Source organism: Scomber japonicus, chromosome 22 (genome assembly GCF_027409825.1).
Source record: "Scomber japonicus isolate fScoJap1 chromosome 22, fScoJap1.pri, whole genome shotgun sequence".
Lineage (NCBI taxonomy): Eukaryota > Metazoa > Chordata > Actinopteri > Scombriformes > Scombridae > Scomber > Scomber japonicus.
In genome coordinates this window covers 515,001-535,229 of record NC_070599.1, presented here as the reverse complement: position 1 = coordinate 535,229, position 20,229 = coordinate 515,001, and the positions used below count along the sequence as shown (strand labels likewise).

Here is a 20,229-nt window from a genome sequence, read left to right as displayed (position 1 = left end):
GTGAGCAACTGTCAGTGGTGTCACAGCATGTTTAAATGGGCTTTCTGCGGCCTGTTTCGTCGCTTACGGCCATACCACCCTGAACAAGCCCGATCTCGTCTGATCTCGGAAGCTGAGCAGGGTCGTGCCTGGTTAGTACTTGGATGGGAGACCGCCTGGGAATACCAGGTGCTGTAAGCTTTTTTTCTCTCAGCTGTCACCAAAGGAGGGCGCTGTTGCTCCATCACCGCACACAGGGCTTTGAGGAACAAAAGCTGCAATCATTCCAGCTGTGTCTGTATGCACGCCAGAGAGGTGGCACTGAGAACACGCCCACTTCCGGTTCACTTCCTGGTTGCAGCTGAAGCACATGGTGAGAGAGAGAGGACAGGACAAAGAGTCAGAAAGCAGCAAGAGGAAAAGAATAACATCAACGGATAAAGAAGTTACTGATTCCCCCAGCAGCATATGCTGCCAGGGGGACAGTCTTCGGACTCAAAAAAAAATAAGGACGGATAATCAGGTTATGACCCAAGCAATGGATAAGATAAAGAGTGTGGATATGGCGGACAATGGAGAGAAAGCACGGAGGGACTCGCGTCCTTCCGCAGCAGGTGGAGAGAGGAGAGAAGGAGAGGTGGAGGTCGGAGAGAGTGGGGCCGACAGAGGAGTGGAGAGAGGAGCGGGGAAGGAGAGAGTGGAGAGAGCAGAGGAGACTCTGCAGCAAGGAGGACGTTATGGAGGAGCAGTGTGGAGGAAGGAGGACGGAGCGGAGGGGAAAACTAAAGAGGTCAGGAGTGATAATATTGTCAAAGAGCTTGTAATTAATGTGGAGATAGAGGGGGATGATATTATTACGATGATTGATCTTTTAAAAGCAGTGGAGCTCATATGTGGAAGAGTGTTGGGCTGCAGGACCAAGAATGGCAAGCGTTGGGAGCTCACCATGAGCAATATAAAAGGAAAAGAAAGACTGCTGGACGGATTTAAGATCAAAAACTCAAGAATTGTGGCAACAGAACTAATAAAAAACACAAGAGTGGTGTCTTTTCTGAATCTACCACTGTACATAACGGACGATCAAATAAAGGACAAATTACGTCAGTGGGGAGTGGAACCGGCATCGGATATTCGCCGACGGAAATGGGCAGGGACGGAAATCTATGATGGGACAAGATTCCTCAAGGTAAAATTTCCTGAGGCGATTTCGTCCCTGCCTTATAGCACCAAGTTTGACACTCTAGAGGGAGCTGAATATTTTCGAGTCCTGCATGATCAGCAGATGAAAGTGTGTCGGTTGTGTCTGCAACCGGGACATATACTGCGTGAGTGCCCGGAGTTTTACTGCTTCAGGTGCAAAAAACAAGGACATTATGCACGTGAATGTGTGGACATGACAGCGGTGGCCACAGAGAGGGGAGAGATGGTGGAGGAGGAGGAGGACGTGGAGGAGGAAGGTAGCAAAAAAGAGGAGGCGTCAAGCGAAATGGAGACGGACGAGGAGGAGAGGAGAGAGTCTGAGGAGGAGATGGAGGCTGTCGGGGAAAAGGAGAGCAGTAGCGACAGTGTCGACGTGACCAGGGGGACCCAGATGTTGGAGGGAAGGAGTGAGGTGACGGAGCGGAGAGGAGGTGCGGAGTCGGAGGACAGCGGGTACAGAAGGGGACGCAGCAGGAGTATCCTCCGTAGCAGCGACGGCGGAGGTGACCCGCGATCAGAGAGACAGCTGAACACATCACAAGGGGTAAGACCAGAGGATGAGGTTAAAGGGGGAGGAAAAGACATGAATGAAGTGGAAAGTGTGGTTTTGCCTCAGAGAGGGACTAGAGGGAGGAAAAATAAAAAGGACAGAAAGAAATGAAAGCAATACATATGATAGGGGATATATTCTTTCTTGTCTTGTAAATGACACTGACACTAGCATCCTTGAATGCGAATGGACTTAGAAGCATTGCCAAATTTAATAAACTCATTAGATTGTGCAAAGCAGATGTCATTTGCCTCCAAGAGACTCACTGGGATGCAGCAACTGAGGTACAAATGGGACAATTGTGGAGTGGACAATTTTTTTTCTAGTTTTGGGACTAACAGAGCAAGAGGAGTCAGTGTATTAATAAATAAAAGAAACTGTGATATAAATGCCACCTTGGTGAATGGTGATGGGGAAGGGAGGTGGGTAAAAATCAAATTTAAAATACACAAACGGACTTATGAACTTTTGAATATATATGCCCCGAACGTGGAAAGTGAACGTTCAAATTTCTTTAAAGAAATACAACAACATGGACAAGCAACTGACATCATCATGGGGGACTTTAATGTGAAATTAAATGATTTGGACGGAAATGTGATAGGTCCGCTGAAAACAGACACTTCAAGGACTGTTTTAAAGGAGTGGATGTTAAAGGAGAGGTGGTGTGATGTGTGGAGGCAAAAAAATCCAGTATTAAGAACATACTCAAGAGTCCAGCAAGTTCAAGGAAGAATAAATAGAAGTAGAATCGATTTATGTCTTGCAAAAGAGGACCAACTGGTAAATATGCATTCTGTTTATTATGAAATTAACTGTTTAAGCGATCATGCATTTTTGATTGTGACAATGGGGGATTTGAGGAAAGGAAGGGGAGGGGGTTTATGGCACCTAAATGCAAATTTATTAGAAAATGAATCTTATGTGCAGCAGATACACAATTTAATTATGAAGAAGAGCGTACAGCCTGGTTTCAAAAACGATGTCATAGAAGAGTGGGAAAATCTAAAAAGGGAAATTAAACAAAAAAGCATTAATTTTGCAAAAAAATTGAGGTTTAAAGACTTACAAAAGGAAAGGAAAATTATAGATGAGATTGATAGAATAAATATGCAAGACGTTGGTGATGAAGACAGGCTGGGCGCTCTGTATGAAGATCTAAAAGAATTGGGAAGGAAAAAATGTGAAGGAGCTATAATAAGAAGTAGAGCACAATATGCAGTGGAGGGAGAAAAAAGTACCAGCTTCTTTTTAAACTTAGAAAGGAGAAAACAAGAACAATGCTATATACATGAGTTAAAAATTAAAGGTGGGGAAGTAACGTCAAAATTATCAAATATTATAGAAAATGTGCATGAATTTTATGTAAATCTGTTTACATCAGAAGGGTCAGATGATAAAATAACATCGGAGGTATTAGACAAATTAAAAGTGGAGTTAGCTGAAGGAGATAGAGTTATGTGATCAGGAACTCAGAGTAGAGGAAATAGAGGAAGCTATAAAAAATTTAACAACTAATAAGAGTCCGGGTAGTGATGGGCTGACAGCTAATTTTTATAAGGTTTTTGCCAGTGTGCTTAAGCCGATTCTATTGAAGGTATATAATGAAATGATAAGGACTGAAAGAGTAGGAAAGACGATGGCAGAAGGTGTAATCACCCTGATTTTTAAAAAGGGGGATAAAACAGATCTGGCCAACTATAGGCCTATTACTCTTTTAAATGTAGATTATAAGATTTTGATGAAGGTGTTTGCAAATAGAGTTAAAACAGTCATGCATAGTATTATAGCACCGACACAGGCATACAGTATTCCAGGGAGGGGGGCACCAGACATAATCCATACTATTAGAGACACAATAGAATATTTAAAAATAACAGGGAGGGAAGGGATTTTGGTTTCGTTAGATTTTAACAAAGCTTTTGACAGGGTGGAGCATGATTTCATGTTTAAAGTATTACAGAAAATGGGATTTGGAGAAAAATTTACAAATTGGTTAAAACTATTATATAGTACAGCGACAGGGAGAGTCAAAATTAATGGTGTCTTAACTGATGAATTCAAACTAAATAGGTCAGTAAGACAGGGGTGTCCCATGTCTTCACTGTTATATTCTATTGTTGTGGAACCTTTAAGTGTGTTATTGAAATGTGACAATCATGTTAAAGGGATTGATTTACCTGGAGGGGGGGTGTGTGTCATCCAGCAATTTGCGGATGACACAACCTTGATGTTAAAAGATATGGAGAGTGTGAATAGGGCAATCGAGCTAGTGAACATGTTCGGTAGAGCATCAGGCTCCCGGATAAATATCATTAAATCAGAAGTACTATTTATTAACATGGTCAGCCCTGCACAAACCAGCATGACATTGAAAATACAACCAAAACATGTGAAAATACTAGGAACATATATAGGAGTTGATAATGTGATGGCAAGAGATGAAACCTGGACAAAAATACTAAACAACATAGAAGTGATATTAACATGGTGGAGGATGAGAGATTTAAAACTTAATGGGAAAGTAGTGGTGTTAAATAGTCTGGTTTATTCTAAACTGAATTACGTGTTAGACGTATTAGACTTACCCTTGTGGGTATTGAATAGATTACATGAAATAAGCACTAAATTCATTTGGGGAAGCACAATTAGTAAAATAGCTAGGAAAACATTAATAAACAAATATAATGAGGGGGGTCTAAAACTGTTAGATATAGAAAGTAGGAAAAAAGCTTTTAGAATCAAGTTAGTTAAGAAATATCTCTGTGACAACACTAACTATGGCTGGAAAAATTTAATGAGGTATTTTCTGAACAAGATATTAAATATAGGGGATTATGTGTTACTGATGAAACTGAAGACACCCATGATGGCAGTACTCCCACATTTTTATAGGGAGGTCCTGTCAGCTCAGGGAGAGTTCTTAGAACACATACACTATGGGGCTAGCTCTGTGAGCATGATAAAAGAATTACCTATTTTTCTGAACAAATATGTCAAAAGAGGAGATCAATTGTTGTATAATGCAAAGATGATACAGGCAAAAATAGTTCAACTGAAAGATATAATGTATGAAGTAATACCTGGGTTTCTACCCACGCAGGCAGTATATGATAGTGTAAAAGAAATAGATTATGATGTAAAATATGCAACTGTGGACAATTATTACAAAGTAATTCAAGAAAGTATTCCACAATCATGGAAATCAAAAATCAAATCAGACACGAGAAGAGACAGGAGTAGTAGGTTTCCTGATTTAACATTTTTTCATGGTGAAGAAATCAGAGATTTTAGTGTGATAAAGTGCAAACAAATCTATGAACGTGTTGTAATGAAGGTGACACAGAGGCCGGCCTCGTTGTCCTACTGGAGCAGGATGTATCCTACATTAGATGGGGATAAAATCTGGGAGACATGGAAAATTAAAGGGAATAGCATTGAAGCAGCAGATCATGATTTCAAATTAAGACATAACAAAATTTACACTAATGTGATCCTGCACCAGTTGGACAGGGGGGTCGACAGAGAGTGTGATGTGTGTGGGTTAGAAGATGAAAATTTAGTGCATATGTATGTAAGATGTAATGAACTGGGTGAATTTTTTGGCAGGTTGAAATGTTGTCTGATCAAAAAACTAGGATTAATCTGGGATGATAGGGATTCATGGGAAATTTTTGTTTTATTTGGTATTTGGGAGAAGAGCAGGGTGAAGAACACAGAGCTGTGCAGGTTCCTATTGAGTCATGCTAGATGGGCTATTAAATCAAGACGTAACATAGCACATTATGAAAATAGGCTCATTTCTGTCTGGTCAATCTTCAAAAGCATAGTACAGACTCAGATTAAATATAGGATGATGCACAGCGCTGTGAACTTCACTAAGCTCTTCACTGAACACAGTAGTCTATTTACTTACAAACATAAGGGTGAAATTGAGTGGCACTGGTAGAAGGTAATACTTCAAATAAATGTCTAAAAGCAATAATGTTATATTGGGTAATTTGATAGAAGAAATGATGTCTGTAAATAATTTATTTTTATTTTTTTCTCCTTTTTATTTATTCATTTTTTTTTGGTTTTGTTTTGGTTTTTGTTTTGTTTTGGGGTTTGTGTGTGATAAGTGACTTTATTTGATAAGTATAGAGTGCCATAACAGTGTGGATCTTGCAAGAGGGAGCTGTTATGGCCAGTTACTGGGATGAATGTTAATATATTGTAATTTCTGGGGTAATTTGGATAGATGAAGGTAGCAAGGTTTGTAAATAGTTTATCTTTAATTTATTTGTTTGGTTTGGGGTTTGTGTGTGATGTGTGACCTATACTATATAGTATAGAGTGCCATAATAGTGTGGATCTTGTAAAAGGGAGCTGTTATGGCCAGTTACTAGGACGAATGTTGATATACTGTAATGTTGGGGCAAATTTGATAGAGGAAGGTAGCAGGGTTTGTGAACTAAATGGTTTTTATTTTGTTTTGTTTGTTTTGGGTTGTTTTGTATGTAATGTGTGACTGTAAAGGTGGATTTTTGTAACATTTGATGTGAGAATATTGTAAATCAAAAATATATTTTAAAAAAAACAAATATATTTTCATAATAAAAGACAAAAAAAAAAAAACACGCCCGATCTCGTCTGATCTCGGAAGCTAAGCAGGGTCGGGCCTGGTTAGTACTTGGATGGGAGACCGCCTGGGAATACCAGGTGCTGTAAACTTTTTTTCCCTCTCAGCTGTCACCAAAGGAGGGCGCTGTTGCTCCATCACCGCACACAGGGCTTTGAGGAACAAAAGCTGCAATCATTCCAGCTGTGTCTGAATTAACGCCAGAGAGGTGGCACTGAGACGCCTCACTTTCCAAGTAGTTTTTAGGGTTCCAGTTCTCACTGTTACAGCCTGTAAAAAGCCTGCAATCATCCCGCATGTACACAAATGGCCTGAGAAACAAGGTTGCAGTCCTTCCAGCTGTGTGTTTCTCCGCAGAAAAAAAACAACTATTCCTATCAAAGTACTGTTAAAGGATAGCATGTGTTTGATGGCTGAGACACCATTATCCGCCACTCAACTGGTGTGAGCAACTGTCAGTGGTGTCACAGCATGTTTAAATGGGCTTTCTGCGGCCTGTTTCGTCGCTTACGGCCATACCACCCTGAACACGCCCGATCTCGTCTGATCTCGGAAGCTAAGCAGGGTCGGGCCTGGTTAGTACTTGGATGGTAGACCGCCTGGGAATACCAGGTGCTGTAAGCTTTTTTTCCCTCTCAGCTGTCACCAAAGGAGGGTCTGTTGCTCCATCACCGCACACAGGGCTTTGAGGAACAAAAGCTGCAATCATTCCAGCTGTGTCTGAATGCACGCCAGAGAGGTGGCACTGAGACGCCTCACTTTCCAAGTAGTTTTTAGGGTTCCAGTTCTCACTGTTACAGCCTGTAAAAAGCCTGCAATCATCCCGCATGTACACAAATGGCCTGAGAAACAAGGTTGCAGTCCTTCCAGCTGTGTGTTTCTCCGCAGAAAAAAAAAACTATTCCTATCAAAGTACTGTTAAAGGATAGCATGTGTTTGATGGCTGAGACACCATTATCCGCCACTCAGCTGGTGTGAGCAACTGTCAGTGGTGTCACGGCATGTTTAAATGGGCTTTCTGCGGCTTGTTTCGTCGCTTACGGCCATACCACCCTGAACACGCCCGATCTCGTCTGATCTCGGAAGCTAAGCAGGGTCGGGCCTGGTTAGTACTTGGATGGGAGACCGCCTGGGAATACCAGGTGCTGTAAGCTTTTTTTCCCTCTCAGCTGTCACCAAAGGAGTGCGCTGTTGCTCCATCACCGCACACAGGGCTTTGAGGAACAAAAGCTGCAATCATTCCAGCTGTGTCTGAATGCACGCCAGAGAGGTGGCACTGAGATGCCTCACTTTCCAAGTAGTTTTTAGGGTTCCAGTTCTCACTGTTACAGCCTGTAAAAAGCCTGCAATCATCCCGCATGTACACAAATGGCCTGAGAAACAAGGTTGCAGTCCTTCCAGCTGTGTGTTTCTCCGCAGAAAAAAAACAACTATTCCTATCAAAGTACTGTTAAAGGATAGCATGTGTTTGATGGCTGAGACACCATTATCCGCCACTCAGCTGGTGTGAGCAACTGTCAATGGTGTCACAGCATGTTTAAATGGGCTTTCTGCGGCCTGTTTCCCCCTCATACGGCCATACCACCCTGAACAAGCCCGAACTCGTCTGATCTCGGAAGCTAAGCAGGGTTGGGCCTGGTTAGTACTTGGATGGGAGACCGCCTGGGAATACCAGGTGCTGTAAGATTTTTTCCCTCTCAGCTGTCACCAAAGGAGGGCGCTGTTGCTCCATCACCGCACACAGGGCTTTGATGAACAAAAGCTGCAATCATTCCAGCTGTGTCTGAATGCACGCCAGAGAGGTGGCACTGAGACGCCTCACTTTCCAAGTAGTTTTTAGGGTTCCAGTTCTCACTGTTACAGCCTGTAAAAAGCCTGCAATCATCCCGCATGTACACAAATGGCCTGAGAAACAAGGTTGCAGTCCTTCCAGCTGTGTGTTTCTCCGCAGAAAAAAAACAACTATTCCTATCAAAGTACTGTTAAAGGATAGCATGTGTTTGATGTCTGAGACACCATTATCCGCCACTCAGCTGGTGTGAGCAACTGTCAGTGGTGTCACAGCATGTTTAAATGGGCTTTCTGCGGCCTGTTTCGTCGCTTACGGCCATACCACCCTGAACACGCCCGATCTCGTCTGATCTCGGAAGCTAAGCAGGGTCGGGCCTGGTTAGTACTTGGATGGTAGACCGCCTGGGAATACCAGGTGCTGTAAGCTTTTTTTCCCTCTCAGCTGTCACCAAAGGAGGGTCTGTTGCTCCATCACCGCACACAGGGCTTTGAGGAACAAAAGCTGCAATCATTCCAGCTGTGTCTGAATGCACGCCAGAGAGGTGGCACTGAGACGCCTCACTTTCCAAGTAGTTTTTAGGGTTCCAGTTCTCACTGTTACAGCCTGTAAAAAGCCTGCAATCATCCCGCATGTACACAAATGGCCTGAGAAACAAGGTTGCAGTCCTTCCAGCTGTGTGTTTCTCCGCAGAAAAAAAAAACTATTCCTATCAAAGTACTGTTAAAGGATAGCATGTGTTTGATGGCTGAGACACCATTATCCGCCACTCAGCTGGTGTGAGCAACTGTCAGTGGTGTCACAGCATGTTTAAATGGGCTTTCTGCGGCTTGTTTCGTCGCTTACGGCCATACCACCCTGAACACGCCCGATCTCGTCTGATCTCGGAAGCTAAGCAGGGTCGGGCCTGGTTAGTACTTGGATGGGAGACCGCCTGGGAATACCAGGTGCTGTAAGCTTTTTTTCCCTCTCAGCTGTCACCAAAGGAGTGCGCTGTTGCTCCATCACCGCACACAGGGCTTTGAGGAACAAAAGCTGCAATCATTCCAGCTGTGTCTGAATGCACGCCAGAGAGGTGGCACTGAGATGCCTCACTTTCCAAGTAGTTTTTAGGGTTCCAGTTCTCACTGTTACAGCCTGTAAAAAGCCTGCAATCATCCCGCATGTACACAAATGGCCTGAGAAACAAGGTTGCAGTCCTTCCAGCTGTGTGTTTCTCCGCAGAAAAAAAAAAACTATTCCTATCAAAGTACTGTTAAAGGATAGCATGTGTTTGATGGCTGAGACACCATTATCCGCCACTCAGCTGGTGTGAACAACTGTCAGTGGTGTCACAGCATGTTTAAATGGGCTTTCTGCGGCCTGTTTCCCCTTCATACGGCCATACCACCCTGAACAAGCCCGAACTCGTCTGATCTCGGAAGCTAAGCAGGGTCGGGCCTGGTTAGTACTTGGATGGGAGACCGCCTGGGAATACCAGGTGCTGTAAGATTTTTTCCCTCTCAGCTGTCACCAAAGGAGGGCGCTGTTGCTCCATCACCGCACACAGGGCTTTGAGGAACAAAAGCTGCAATCATTCCAGCTGTGTCTGAATGCACGCCAGAGAGGTGGCACTGAGACGCCTCACTTTCCAAGTAGTTTTTAGGGTTCCAGTTCTCACTGTTACAGCCTGTAAAAAGCCTGCAATCATCCCGCATGTACACAAATGGCCTGAGAAACAAGGTTGCAGTCCTTCCAGCTGTGTGTTTCTCCGCAGAAAAAAAAAACTATTCCTATCAAAGTACTGTTAAAGGATAGCATGTGTTTGATGGCTGAGACACCATTATCCGCCACTCAGCTGGTGTGAGCAACTGTCAGTGGTGTCACGGCATGTTTAAATGGGCTTTCTGCGGCTTGTTTCGTCGCTTACGGCCATACCACCCTGAACACGCCCGATCTCGTCTGATCTCGGAAGCTAAGCAGGGTCGGGCCTGGTTAGTACTTGGATGGGAGACCGCCTGGGAATACCAGGTGCTGTAAGCTTTTTTTCCCTCTCAGCTGTCACCAAAGGAGTGCGCTGTTGCTCCATCACCGCACACAGGGCTTTGAGGAACAAAAGCTGCAATCATTCCAGCTGTGTCTGAATGCACGCCAGAGAGGTGGCACTGAGATGCCTCACTTTCCAAGTAGTTTTTAGGGTTCCAGTTCTCACTGTTACAGCCTGTAAAAAGCCTGCAATCATCCCGCATGTACACAAATGGCCTGAGAAACAAGGTTGCAGTCCTTCCAGCTGTGTGTTTCTCCGCAGAAAAAAAACAACTATTCCTATCAAAGTACTGTTAAAGGATAGCATGTGTTTGATGGCTGAGACACCATTATCCGCCACTCAGCTGGTGTGAGCAACTGTCAATGGTGTCACAGCATGTTTAAATGGGCTTTCTGCGGCCTGTTTCCCCCTCATACGGCCATACCACCCTGAACAAGCCCGAACTCGTCTGATCTCGGAAGCTAAGCAGGGTTGGGCCTGGTTAGTACTTGGATGGGAGACCGCCTGGGAATACCAGGTGCTGTAAGATTTTTTCCCTCTCAGCTGTCACCAAAGGAGGGCGCTGTTGCTCCATCACCGCACACAGGGCTTTGATGAACAAAAGCTGCAATCATTCCAGCTGTGTCTGAATGCACGCCAGAGAGGTGGCACTGAGACGCCTCACTTTCCAAGTAGTTTTTAGGGTTCCAGTTCTCACTGTTACAGCCTGTAAAAAGCCTGCAATCATCCCGCATGTACACAAATGGCCTGAGAAACAAGGTTGCAGTCCTTCCAGCTGTGTGTTTCTCCGCAGAAAAAAAACAACTATTCCTATCAAAGTACTGTTAAAGGATAGCATGTGTTTGATGTCTGAGACACCATTATCCGCCACTCAGCTGGTGTGAGCAACTGTCAGTGGTGTCACAGCATGTTTAAATGGGCTTTCTGCGGCCTGTTTCGTCGCTTACGGCCATACCACCCTGAACACGCCCGATCTCGTCTGATCTCGGAAGCTAAGCAGGGTCGGGCCTGGTTAGTACTTGGATGGTAGACCGCCTGGGAATACCAGGTGCTGTAAGCTTTTTTTCCCTCTCAGCTGTCACCAAAGGAGGGTCTGTTGCTCCATCACCGCACACAGGGCTTTGAGGAACAAAAGCTGCAATCATTCCAGCTGTGTCTGAATGCACGCCAGAGAGGTGGCACTGAGACGCCTCACTTTCCAAGTAGTTTTTAGGGTTCCAGTTCTCACTGTTACAGCCTGTAAAAAGCCTGCAATCATCCCGCATGTACACAAATGGCCTGAGAAACAAGGTTGCAGTCCTTCCAGCTGTGTGTTTCTCCGCAGAAAAAAAAAACTATTCCTATCAAAGTACTGTTAAAGGATAGCATGTGTTTGATGGCTGAGACACCATTATCCGCCACTCAGCTGGTGTGAGCAACTGTCAGTGGTGTCACAGCATGTTTAAATGGGCTTTCTGCGGCTTGTTTCGTCGCTTACGGCCATACCACCCTGAACACGCCCGATCTCGTCTGATCTCGGAAGCTAAGCAGGGTCGGGCCTGGTTAGTACTTGGATGGGAGACCGCCTGGGAATACCAGGTGCTGTAAGCTTTTTTTCCCTCTCAGCTGTCACCAAAGGAGTGCGCTGTTGCTCCATCACCGCACACAGGGCTTTGAGGAACAAAAGCTGCAATCATTCCAGCTGTGTCTGAATGCACGCCAGAGAGGTGGCACTGAGATGCCTCACTTTCCAAGTAGTTTTTAGGGTTCCAGTTCTCACTGTTACAGCCTGTAAAAAGCCTGCAATCATCCCGCATGTACACAAATGGCCTGAGAAACAAGGTTGCAGTCCTTCCAGCTGTGTGTTTCTCCGCAGAAAAAAAAAAACTATTCCTATCAAAGTACTGTTAAAGGATAGCATGTGTTTGATGGCTGAGACACCATTATCCGCCACTCAGCTGGTGTGAACAACTGTCAGTGGTGTCACAGCATGTTTAAATGGGCTTTCTGCGGCCTGTTTCCCCTTCATACGGCCATACCACCCTGAACAAGCCCGAACTCGTCTGATCTCGGAAGCTAAGCAGGGTCGGGCCTGGTTAGTACTTGGATGGGAGACCGCCTGGGAATACCAGGTGCTGTAAGATTTTTTCCCTCTCAGCTGTCACCAAAGGAGGGCGCTGTTGCTCCATCACCGCACACAGGGCTTTGAGGAACAAAAGCTGCAATCATTCCAGCTGTGTCTGAATGCACGCCAGAGAGGTGGCACTGAGACGCCTCACTTTCCAAGTAGTTTTTAGGGTTCCAGTTCTCACTGTTACAGCCTGTAAAAAGCCTGCAATCATCCCGCATGTACACAAATGGCCTGAGAAACAAGGTTGCAGTCCTTCCAGCTGTGTGTTTCTCCGCAGAAAAAAAACAACTATTCCTATCAAAGTACTGTTAAAGGATAGCATGTGTTTGATGTCTGAGACACCATTATCCGCCACTCAGCTGGTGTGAGCAACTGTCAGTGGTGTCACAGCATGTTTAAATGGGCTTTCTGCGGCCTGTTTCGTCGCTTACGGCCATACCACCCTGAACACGCCCGATCTCGTCTGATCTCGGAAGCTAAGCAGGGTCGGGCCTGGTTAGTACTTGGATGGGAGACCGCCTGGGAATACCAGGTGCTGTAAGATTTTTTTCCTCTCAGCTGTCACCAAAGGAGGGCGCTGTTGCTCCATCACCGCACACAGGGCTTTGAGGAACAAAAGCTGCAATCATTCCAGCTGTGTCTGAATGCACGCCAGAGAGGTGGCACTGAGACGCCTCACTTTCCAAGTAGTTTTTAGGGTTCCAGTTCTCACTGTTACAGCCTGTAAAAAGCCTGCAATCATCCCGCATGTACACAAATGGCCTGAGAAACAAGGTTGCAGTCCTTCCAGCTGTGTGTTTCTCCGCAGAAAAAAAAAACTATTCCTATCAAAGTACTGTTAAAGGATAGCATGTGTTTGATGGCTGAGACACCATTATCCGCCACTCAGATGGTGTGAGGAACTGTCAGTGGTGTCACAGCATGTTTAAATGGGCTTTCTGCAGCCTGTTTTGTCGCTTATAAAACAGGCTTTACATAAAAAAGATTTGATAAGAGAACCAGGTGTGCACTTTTGTGATATCCCAAATCAATCTCCGAGCTACACACACACACACACACACACACACACACACACACACACACACACACAGAGAGAGAGTATATTATGAATGTGTTTTCATATTAAGTGTTTTCCTTTGCACACTTGGCTGAATGGAGGATTTTTGTGCTTTAGAAATAATTGTAATAGGGGCAAATAGGTAGTGTACAGTAAATATGTGAGATATCAATTAGAATTTGTATGCATTGTAGGTAGGAATGATGTGGTATAAAGTGTAAAGATTAGGTATATGTGGCTGATGGTGTCCTATATGTGACGTGTATTATGTCTACAGTGAATAGAATGTGTGAAAAATTCAATGTTTACTTCCTTCAGTGACACGGACGGGTATAACGGGCCCTGGCGTAGCTTTAAATGGGCTTTCTGCAGCCTGCTTCATCGCTTACGGCCATACCACCCTGAACACGCCCGATCTCGTCTGATCTCGGAAGCTAAGCAGGGTCGGGCCTGGTTAGTACTTGGATGGGAGACCGCCTGGGAATACCAGGTGCTGTAAGCTTTTTTTCTCTCAGCTGTCACCAAAGGAGGGCGCTGTTGCTCCATCACCGCACACAGGGCTTTGAGGAACAAAAGCTGCAATCATTCCAGCTGTGTCTGTATGCACGCCAGAGAGGTGGCACTGAGACGCCTCACTTTCCGAGTAGTTTTTAGGGTTCCAGTTCTCACTGTTACAGCCTGTAAAAAGCCTGCAATCATCTTATAAGCGCGTGTACACAAATAGCCTGAGAAACAAGGTTGCAGTCCTTCCGGCTGTGTGTTTTTCTCCACAGAAAAAAACAATTCCTATGAAAGTAATGTTAAAGGATAGCACGTATTTGATGGCTGAGACACCATTATCCGCCACTCAGATGGTGTGAGGAACTGTCAGTGGTGTCACAGCATGTTTAAATGGGCTTTCTGCAGCCTGTTTTGTCGCTTATAAAACAGGCTTTACATAAAAAAGATTTGATAAGAGAACCAGGTGTGCACTTTTGTGATATCCCAAATCAATCCCCGAGCTACACACACACACACACACACACACACACAGAGAGAGAGTATATTATGAATGTGTTTTCATATTAAGTGTTTTCCTTTGCGCACTTGGCTGAATGGAGGATTTTTGTGCTTTAGAAATAATTGTAATAGGGGCAAATAGGTAGTGTACAGTAAATATGTGAGATATCAATTAGAATTTGTATGCATTGTAGGTAGGAATGATGTGGTATAAAGTGTAAAGATTAGGTATATGTGGCTGATGGTGTCCTATATGTGACGTGTATTATGTCTACAGTGAATAGAATGTGTGAAAAATTCAATGTTTACTTCCTTCAGTGACACGGACGGGTATAACGGGCCCTGGCGTAGCTTTAAATGGGCTTTCTGCAGCCTGCTTCATCGCTTACGGCCATACCACCCTGAACACGCCCGATCTCGTCTGATCTCGGAAGCTAAGCAGGGTCGGGCCTGGTTAGTACTTGGATGGGAGACCGCCTGGGAATACCAGGTGCTGTAAGCTTTTTTTCTCTCAGCTGTCACCAAAGGAGGGCGCTGTTGCTCCATCACCGCACACAGGGCTTTGTGGAACAAAAGCTGCAATCATTCCAGCTGTGTCTGTATGCACGCCAGAGAGGTGGCACTGAGACGCCTCACTTTCCGAGTAGTTTTTAGGGTTCCAGTTCTCACTGTTACAGCCTGTAAAAAGCCTGCAATCATCTTATAAGCGCGTGTACACAAATAGCCTGAGAAACAAGGTTGCAGTCCTTCCGGCTGTGTGTTTTTCTCCACAGAAAAAAACAATTCCTATGAAAGTAATGTTAAAGGATAGCACGTATTTGATGGCTGAGACACCATTATCCGCCACTCAGATGGTGTGAGGAACTGTCAGTGGTGTCACAGCATGTTTAAATGGGCTTTCTGCAGCCTGTTTTGTCGCTTATAAAACAGGCTTTACATAAAAAAGATTTGATAAGAGAACCAGGTGTGCACTTTTGTGATATCCCAAATCAATCCCCGAGCTACACACACACACACACACACACACACACACACACAAACACAGAGAGAGAGTATATTATGAATGTGTTTTCATATTAAGTGTTTTCCTTTGCACACTTGGCTGAATGGAGGATTTTTGTGCTTTAGAAATAATTGTAATAGGGGCAAATAGGTAGTGTACAGTAAATATGTGAGATATCAATTAGAATTTGTATGCATTGTAGGTAGGAATGATGTGGTATAAAGTGTAAAGATTAGGTATATGTGGCTGATGGTGTCCTATATGTGACGTGTATTATGTCTACAGTGAATAGAATGTGTGAAAAATTCAATGTTTACTTCCTTCAGTGACACGGACGGGTATAACGGGCCCTGGCGTAGCTTTAAATGGGCTTTCTGCAGCCTGTTTCATCGCTTACGGCCATACCACCCTGAACACGCCCACTTCCGGTTCACTTCCTGGTAGCAGCTTGAAGCACATGGTGAGAGAGAGAGGAGAGGACACAGCGTCGTTGAATTACAAAAGAAAAAGAAGAACATCTGAGATAAAAGAAGTTACTGACTCCCCCAGCAGCATATGCTGCCAGGGGGACAGTCTTCTGGCTCCAAAAAAAATATTAAGGACGGATAACTCGGTTATGACCCAAGCTATGGAAAAGACAAAGAGTGTGGTAATGGCGGATAATGGAGAGGTAGCGCGGAGGGACTCCCGTCCAACCGTGGCAGGTGGAGAGAGGAGAGAGGGAGTGCTGGAGGTCGGAGAGAGTGGAGCCGACGGAGGAGTGGAGAGACGAGCAGGGAAGGAGAATTTGATGAGCAGCAGAGTGGGGAGAGCAGGGGAGACTCTGCAGCATGGAGGACTCGATGGAGGAGCAGCGCGGAGGAGGGGAGAGGACAGAGAGGAGGGGAAAATGAAAGAGGTCAGGAGTAACAATATTGCAAAAGACCTTGTGATTAATGTTGACATCGAGGGGGATGATATTGTTACAATGATTGACCTCCTGAAAGCGGTGGAGCTCACATGCGGGAGAGTGTTGGGGTGCAGAACAAAAAATGGGAAGCGCTGGGAGCTCACCATGAGTAACACAAAAGGAAAGGAAAGACTGTTGGACGGCTTCAAAATAAAAAACTCACGCATCGTGGCTACGGAGCTGATCAGAAACATAAGAGTGGTGTCTTTTTTAAACTTGCCACTCTACATTACGGACGATGAAATAAGAGACAAGTTGAGTCAGTGGGGAGTGGAGCCGGCATCTAACATTCGCAGGAGGAAATGGGCAGGGACGGAGATCTTTGACGGGACTCGTTTCCTAAAGGTGAAATTTCCAGAGTCTGTCTCATCCCTGCCCTACAGCACGAAATTTGACACCCTGGAGGGTTCGGAATATTTTCGTGTGTTGCATGACCAGCAGGCAAAAGTGTGCAGGTTATGTTTACAACCGGGACATATTTTACGAGAGTGCCCGGAGTTTTGTTGTTATCGCTGTAAAAAACAAGGACATTATGCACGGGAGTGCGCCGATATGACGGCAGTGGCAACGGAGAAGAGAGAGATGGTGGAGGAAGAGGAGGAGGAAGTGGAGGAGGACGTGGAGGAGGAAGGAAGCGAGAAGGAAGAAGCATCAAGCGAGATGGAGACGGACGAGGAGGAGAGGAGAGAGTCAGAGGAAGAGATGGAGGCTGTTGGCGTAAAGAAGAGCAGCAGCGACAATGTCAACGCGACCAAGGAAACACAGATGCTGAAGGAAAAGAGTGAGGTGACGGAGAGGAGAGGAGGTGCGGAGCCGGAGGACAGCGGGAGCAGAAGGGGACGCAGCAGGAGTGTCCTCCGCAGCAGCGACGGTGGGGGAAACTCGCTCTCAGAGGGAAAGCTGAGCACATCAAAAGGGGTAAGACCTGAGGATGTAATTAAAGGGGGAGGAAAAAACATAACTGAAGAGGCTTTGCCTCAGAGAGGGACTAGAGGGAGGAAAAATAAAAAAGGACATAAAAAATGATGAAGGACATATATATGACAGGGAATATCTTTTTTCTTTCTTCATAAATGACTCTACAGCTAGCATCCTTAAATGCAAATGGACTGAGAAGCACTGCCAAATTTGATAAACTGATTAGATTGTGCAAAGCTGATATCATTTGCCTACAAGAGACTCATTGGGATGCAGCAACAGAGATAATAATGAAGAAATTGTGGAGTGGAGAAATTTTCTCTTGTTATGGGACAAACATAGCAAGAGGAGTAAGTATATTAATAAATAAAAAGAACTGTGATATAGATGCAACTTTAGTGAATTGTGATAGAAAAGGGAGGTGGATAAGAATCAAATTTACAATAAATAAACGGACTTATGAACTATTGAATATATATGCCCCGAATGTGGAAGGTGAACGTTCAGTTTTCTTCAAGGACATGCAACATCATGGACAATCTACTGACATCGTCATGGGGGATTTTAATGTAAAACTAAATACATTAGATAGTAATGTGATGGGTCCGCTGAAAACAGACACTTCCAGGGCTATATTAAGGGATTGGATGTTAAAGGAGAGATGGTGTGATGTGTGGAGAATAGAAAATTCAGTAATGAGGACATATTCCAGAATACAGCAAGTTGAAGGGAAAATAAATAGAAGCAGAATTGATTTATGTCTTGTGAGAGAAGATCAACTTATAAATGTGCACTCTGCTTACTATGAGATAAATTGTATAAGTGATCATGCATTTTTAACTGTTACAATGGGGGATTTGAGAAAAGGAAGGGGAGGGGGCTTGTGGCATCTAAATGCGAAATTATTGGAATGTGAATCTTATGTGAATGTCATACATAATTTAATTATGAAGAAGAGTGCACAGCCTGTTTTCATAAACAATATCATAGAAGAGTGGGAAAATCTAAAAGGGGAAATTAAACAGAAAAGCATTAATTTTGCAAAGAAATTGAGATTGAAAGAATCACAAAAGGAAAGGAAAATTATAGCTGAGATTGATAAAATAAATATGCAAGACATTGGTGATGAAGACAGGCTGGGCGCTCTGTATGAAGATCTAAAAGAATTGGGAAGGAAAAAATGTGAAGGAGCTATAATACGAAGTAGAGCACAATATGCAGTGGAGGGAGAAAAAAGTACCAGCTTCTTTTTAAACTTAGAAAGGAGAAAACAAGAACAATGCTATATACATGAGTTAAAAATTAAAGGTGGGGAAGTAACGTCAAAATTATCAAATATTATAGAAAATGTGCATGAATTTTATGTAAATCTGTTTACATCAGAAGGGTCAGATGATAAAATAACATCGGAGGTATTAGACAAATTAAAAGTGGAGTTAGCTGAAGGAGATAGAGAGTTATGTGATCAGGAACTCAGAGTAGAGGAAATAGAGGAAGCTATAAAAAATTTAACAACTAATAAGAGTCCGGGCAGTGATGGGCTGACGGCTAATTTTTATAAGGTTTTTGCCAGTGTGCTTAAGCCGATTCTATTGAAAGTATATAATGAAATGATAAAGACTGAAAGAATAGGAAAGACGATGGCAGAAGGTGTAATCACCCTGATTTTTAAAAAGGGGGATAAAACAGATCTGGCCAACTATAGGCCTATTACTCTTTTAAATGTAGATTATAAGATTTTGATGAAGGTGTTTGCAAATAGAGTTAAAACAGTCATGCATAGTATTATAGCACCGACACAGGCATACAGTATTCCAGGGAGGGGGGCACCAGACATAATCCATACTATTAGAGACACAATAGAATATTTAAAAATAACAGGGAGGGAAGGGATTTTGGTTTCGTTAGATTTTAACAAAGCTTTTGACAGGGTGGAGCATGATTTCATGTTTAAAGTATTACAGAAAATGGGATTTGGAGAAAAATTTACAAATTGGTTAAAACTATTATATAGTACAGCGACAGGGAGAGTCAAAGTGAACGGTGTCTTAACTGATGAATTCAAACTAAATAGGTCAGTAAGACAGGGGTGTCCCATGTCTTCACTGTTATATTCTATTGTAGTGGAGCCTTTAAGTGTGTTATTGAAATGTGACAATCATGTTAAAGGGATTGATTTACCTGGGGGGGGGGGGTGTGTGTCATCCAGCAATTTGCGGATGATACAACCTTGATGTTAAAAGATATGGAGAGTGTGAATAGGGCAATCGAGCTAGTGAACATGTTCGGTAGAGCATCAGGCTCCCGGATAAATATCATTAAATCAGAAGTACTATTTATTAACATGGTCAGCCCTGCACAAACCAGCATGAAACTGAAAATACAACCAAAACATGTGAAAATACTAGGAACATATATAGGAGTTGATAATGTGATGGCAAGAGATGAAACCTGGACAAAAATACTAAACAACATAGAAGTGATATTAACATGGTGGAGGATGAGAGATTTAAAACTCAATGGGAAAGTAGTGGTGTTAAATAGTCTGGTTTATTCTAAACTGAATTACGTGTTAGACGTATTAGACTTACCCTTGTGGGTATTGAATAGATTACATGAAATAAGCACTAAATTCATTTGGGGAAGCACAATTAGTAAAATAGCTAGGAAAACATTAATAAACAAATATAATGAGGGGGGTCTAAAACTGTTAGATATAGAAAGTAGGAAAAAAGCTTTTAGAATCAAGTTAGTTACGAAATATCTCTGTGACAACACTGACTATGGCTGGAAAAATTTAATGAGGTATTTTCTGAATAAGATATTAAATATAGGGGATTATGTGTTACTGATGAAACTGAAGACATCCATGATGGCAGCACTCCCACATTTTTATAGGGAGGTCCTGTCAGCTCAGGGAGAGTTCTTAGAACACATACACTATGGGGCTAGCTCTGTGAGCATGATAAAAGAATTACCTATTTTTCTAAACAAATGTGTTAAAAGAGGAGATCAATTGTTGTATAAT

At 43.6% G+C, this 20,229-nt stretch overlaps 15 non-coding genes across 15 annotated transcripts; all 15 read left to right on the top strand.

The window, feature by feature from the left end:
* Window positions 1–61: 61 nt before the first annotated feature.
* On the top strand, window positions 62–180 carry LOC128384821 (5S ribosomal RNA). The gene has a single exon (XR_008324559.1). It is a non-coding gene; the product is annotated as a 5S ribosomal RNA (ribosomal RNA).
* A 6,675-nt stretch (window positions 181–6,855) lies between these two features.
* Window positions 6,856–6,974, top strand: LOC128384644 (5S ribosomal RNA). Its single transcript, XR_008324383.1, has one exon. It is a non-coding gene; the product is annotated as a 5S ribosomal RNA (ribosomal RNA).
* A 411-nt stretch (window positions 6,975–7,385) lies between these two features.
* On the top strand, window positions 7,386–7,504 carry LOC128384476 (5S ribosomal RNA). Its single transcript, XR_008324216.1, has one exon. It is a non-coding gene; the product is annotated as a 5S ribosomal RNA (ribosomal RNA).
* Window positions 7,505–7,918: 414 nt separating this feature from the next.
* On the top strand, window positions 7,919–8,037 carry LOC128384774 (5S ribosomal RNA). The gene has a single exon (XR_008324513.1). It is a non-coding gene; the product is annotated as a 5S ribosomal RNA (ribosomal RNA).
* Window positions 8,038–8,449: 412 nt separating this feature from the next.
* Window positions 8,450–8,568, top strand: LOC128384643 (5S ribosomal RNA). The gene has a single exon (XR_008324382.1). It is a non-coding gene; the product is annotated as a 5S ribosomal RNA (ribosomal RNA).
* Window positions 8,569–8,979: 411 nt separating this feature from the next.
* LOC128384475 (5S ribosomal RNA) lies at window positions 8,980–9,098 on the top strand. Its single transcript, XR_008324215.1, has one exon. It is a non-coding gene; the product is annotated as a 5S ribosomal RNA (ribosomal RNA).
* A 414-nt stretch (window positions 9,099–9,512) lies between these two features.
* LOC128384800 (5S ribosomal RNA) lies at window positions 9,513–9,631 on the top strand. Its single transcript, XR_008324538.1, has one exon. It is a non-coding gene; the product is annotated as a 5S ribosomal RNA (ribosomal RNA).
* Window positions 9,632–10,042: 411 nt separating this feature from the next.
* On the top strand, window positions 10,043–10,161 carry LOC128384474 (5S ribosomal RNA). Its single transcript, XR_008324213.1, has one exon. It is a non-coding gene; the product is annotated as a 5S ribosomal RNA (ribosomal RNA).
* Window positions 10,162–10,575: 414 nt separating this feature from the next.
* Window positions 10,576–10,694, top strand: LOC128384773 (5S ribosomal RNA). The gene has a single exon (XR_008324512.1). It is a non-coding gene; the product is annotated as a 5S ribosomal RNA (ribosomal RNA).
* A 412-nt stretch (window positions 10,695–11,106) lies between these two features.
* LOC128384641 (5S ribosomal RNA) lies at window positions 11,107–11,225 on the top strand. The gene has a single exon (XR_008324380.1). It is a non-coding gene; the product is annotated as a 5S ribosomal RNA (ribosomal RNA).
* A 411-nt stretch (window positions 11,226–11,636) lies between these two features.
* LOC128384473 (5S ribosomal RNA) lies at window positions 11,637–11,755 on the top strand. Its single transcript, XR_008324212.1, has one exon. It is a non-coding gene; the product is annotated as a 5S ribosomal RNA (ribosomal RNA).
* A 414-nt stretch (window positions 11,756–12,169) lies between these two features.
* On the top strand, window positions 12,170–12,288 carry LOC128384799 (5S ribosomal RNA). Its single transcript, XR_008324537.1, has one exon. It is a non-coding gene; the product is annotated as a 5S ribosomal RNA (ribosomal RNA).
* Window positions 12,289–12,700: 412 nt separating this feature from the next.
* Window positions 12,701–12,819, top strand: LOC128384668 (5S ribosomal RNA). The gene has a single exon (XR_008324407.1). It is a non-coding gene; the product is annotated as a 5S ribosomal RNA (ribosomal RNA).
* An 896-nt stretch (window positions 12,820–13,715) lies between these two features.
* On the top strand, window positions 13,716–13,834 carry LOC128384472 (5S ribosomal RNA). Its single transcript, XR_008324211.1, has one exon. It is a non-coding gene; the product is annotated as a 5S ribosomal RNA (ribosomal RNA).
* An 880-nt stretch (window positions 13,835–14,714) lies between these two features.
* LOC128384471 (5S ribosomal RNA) lies at window positions 14,715–14,833 on the top strand. Its single transcript, XR_008324210.1, has one exon. It is a non-coding gene; the product is annotated as a 5S ribosomal RNA (ribosomal RNA).
* The last annotated feature ends 5,396 nt before the right edge of the window (window positions 14,834–20,229 follow it).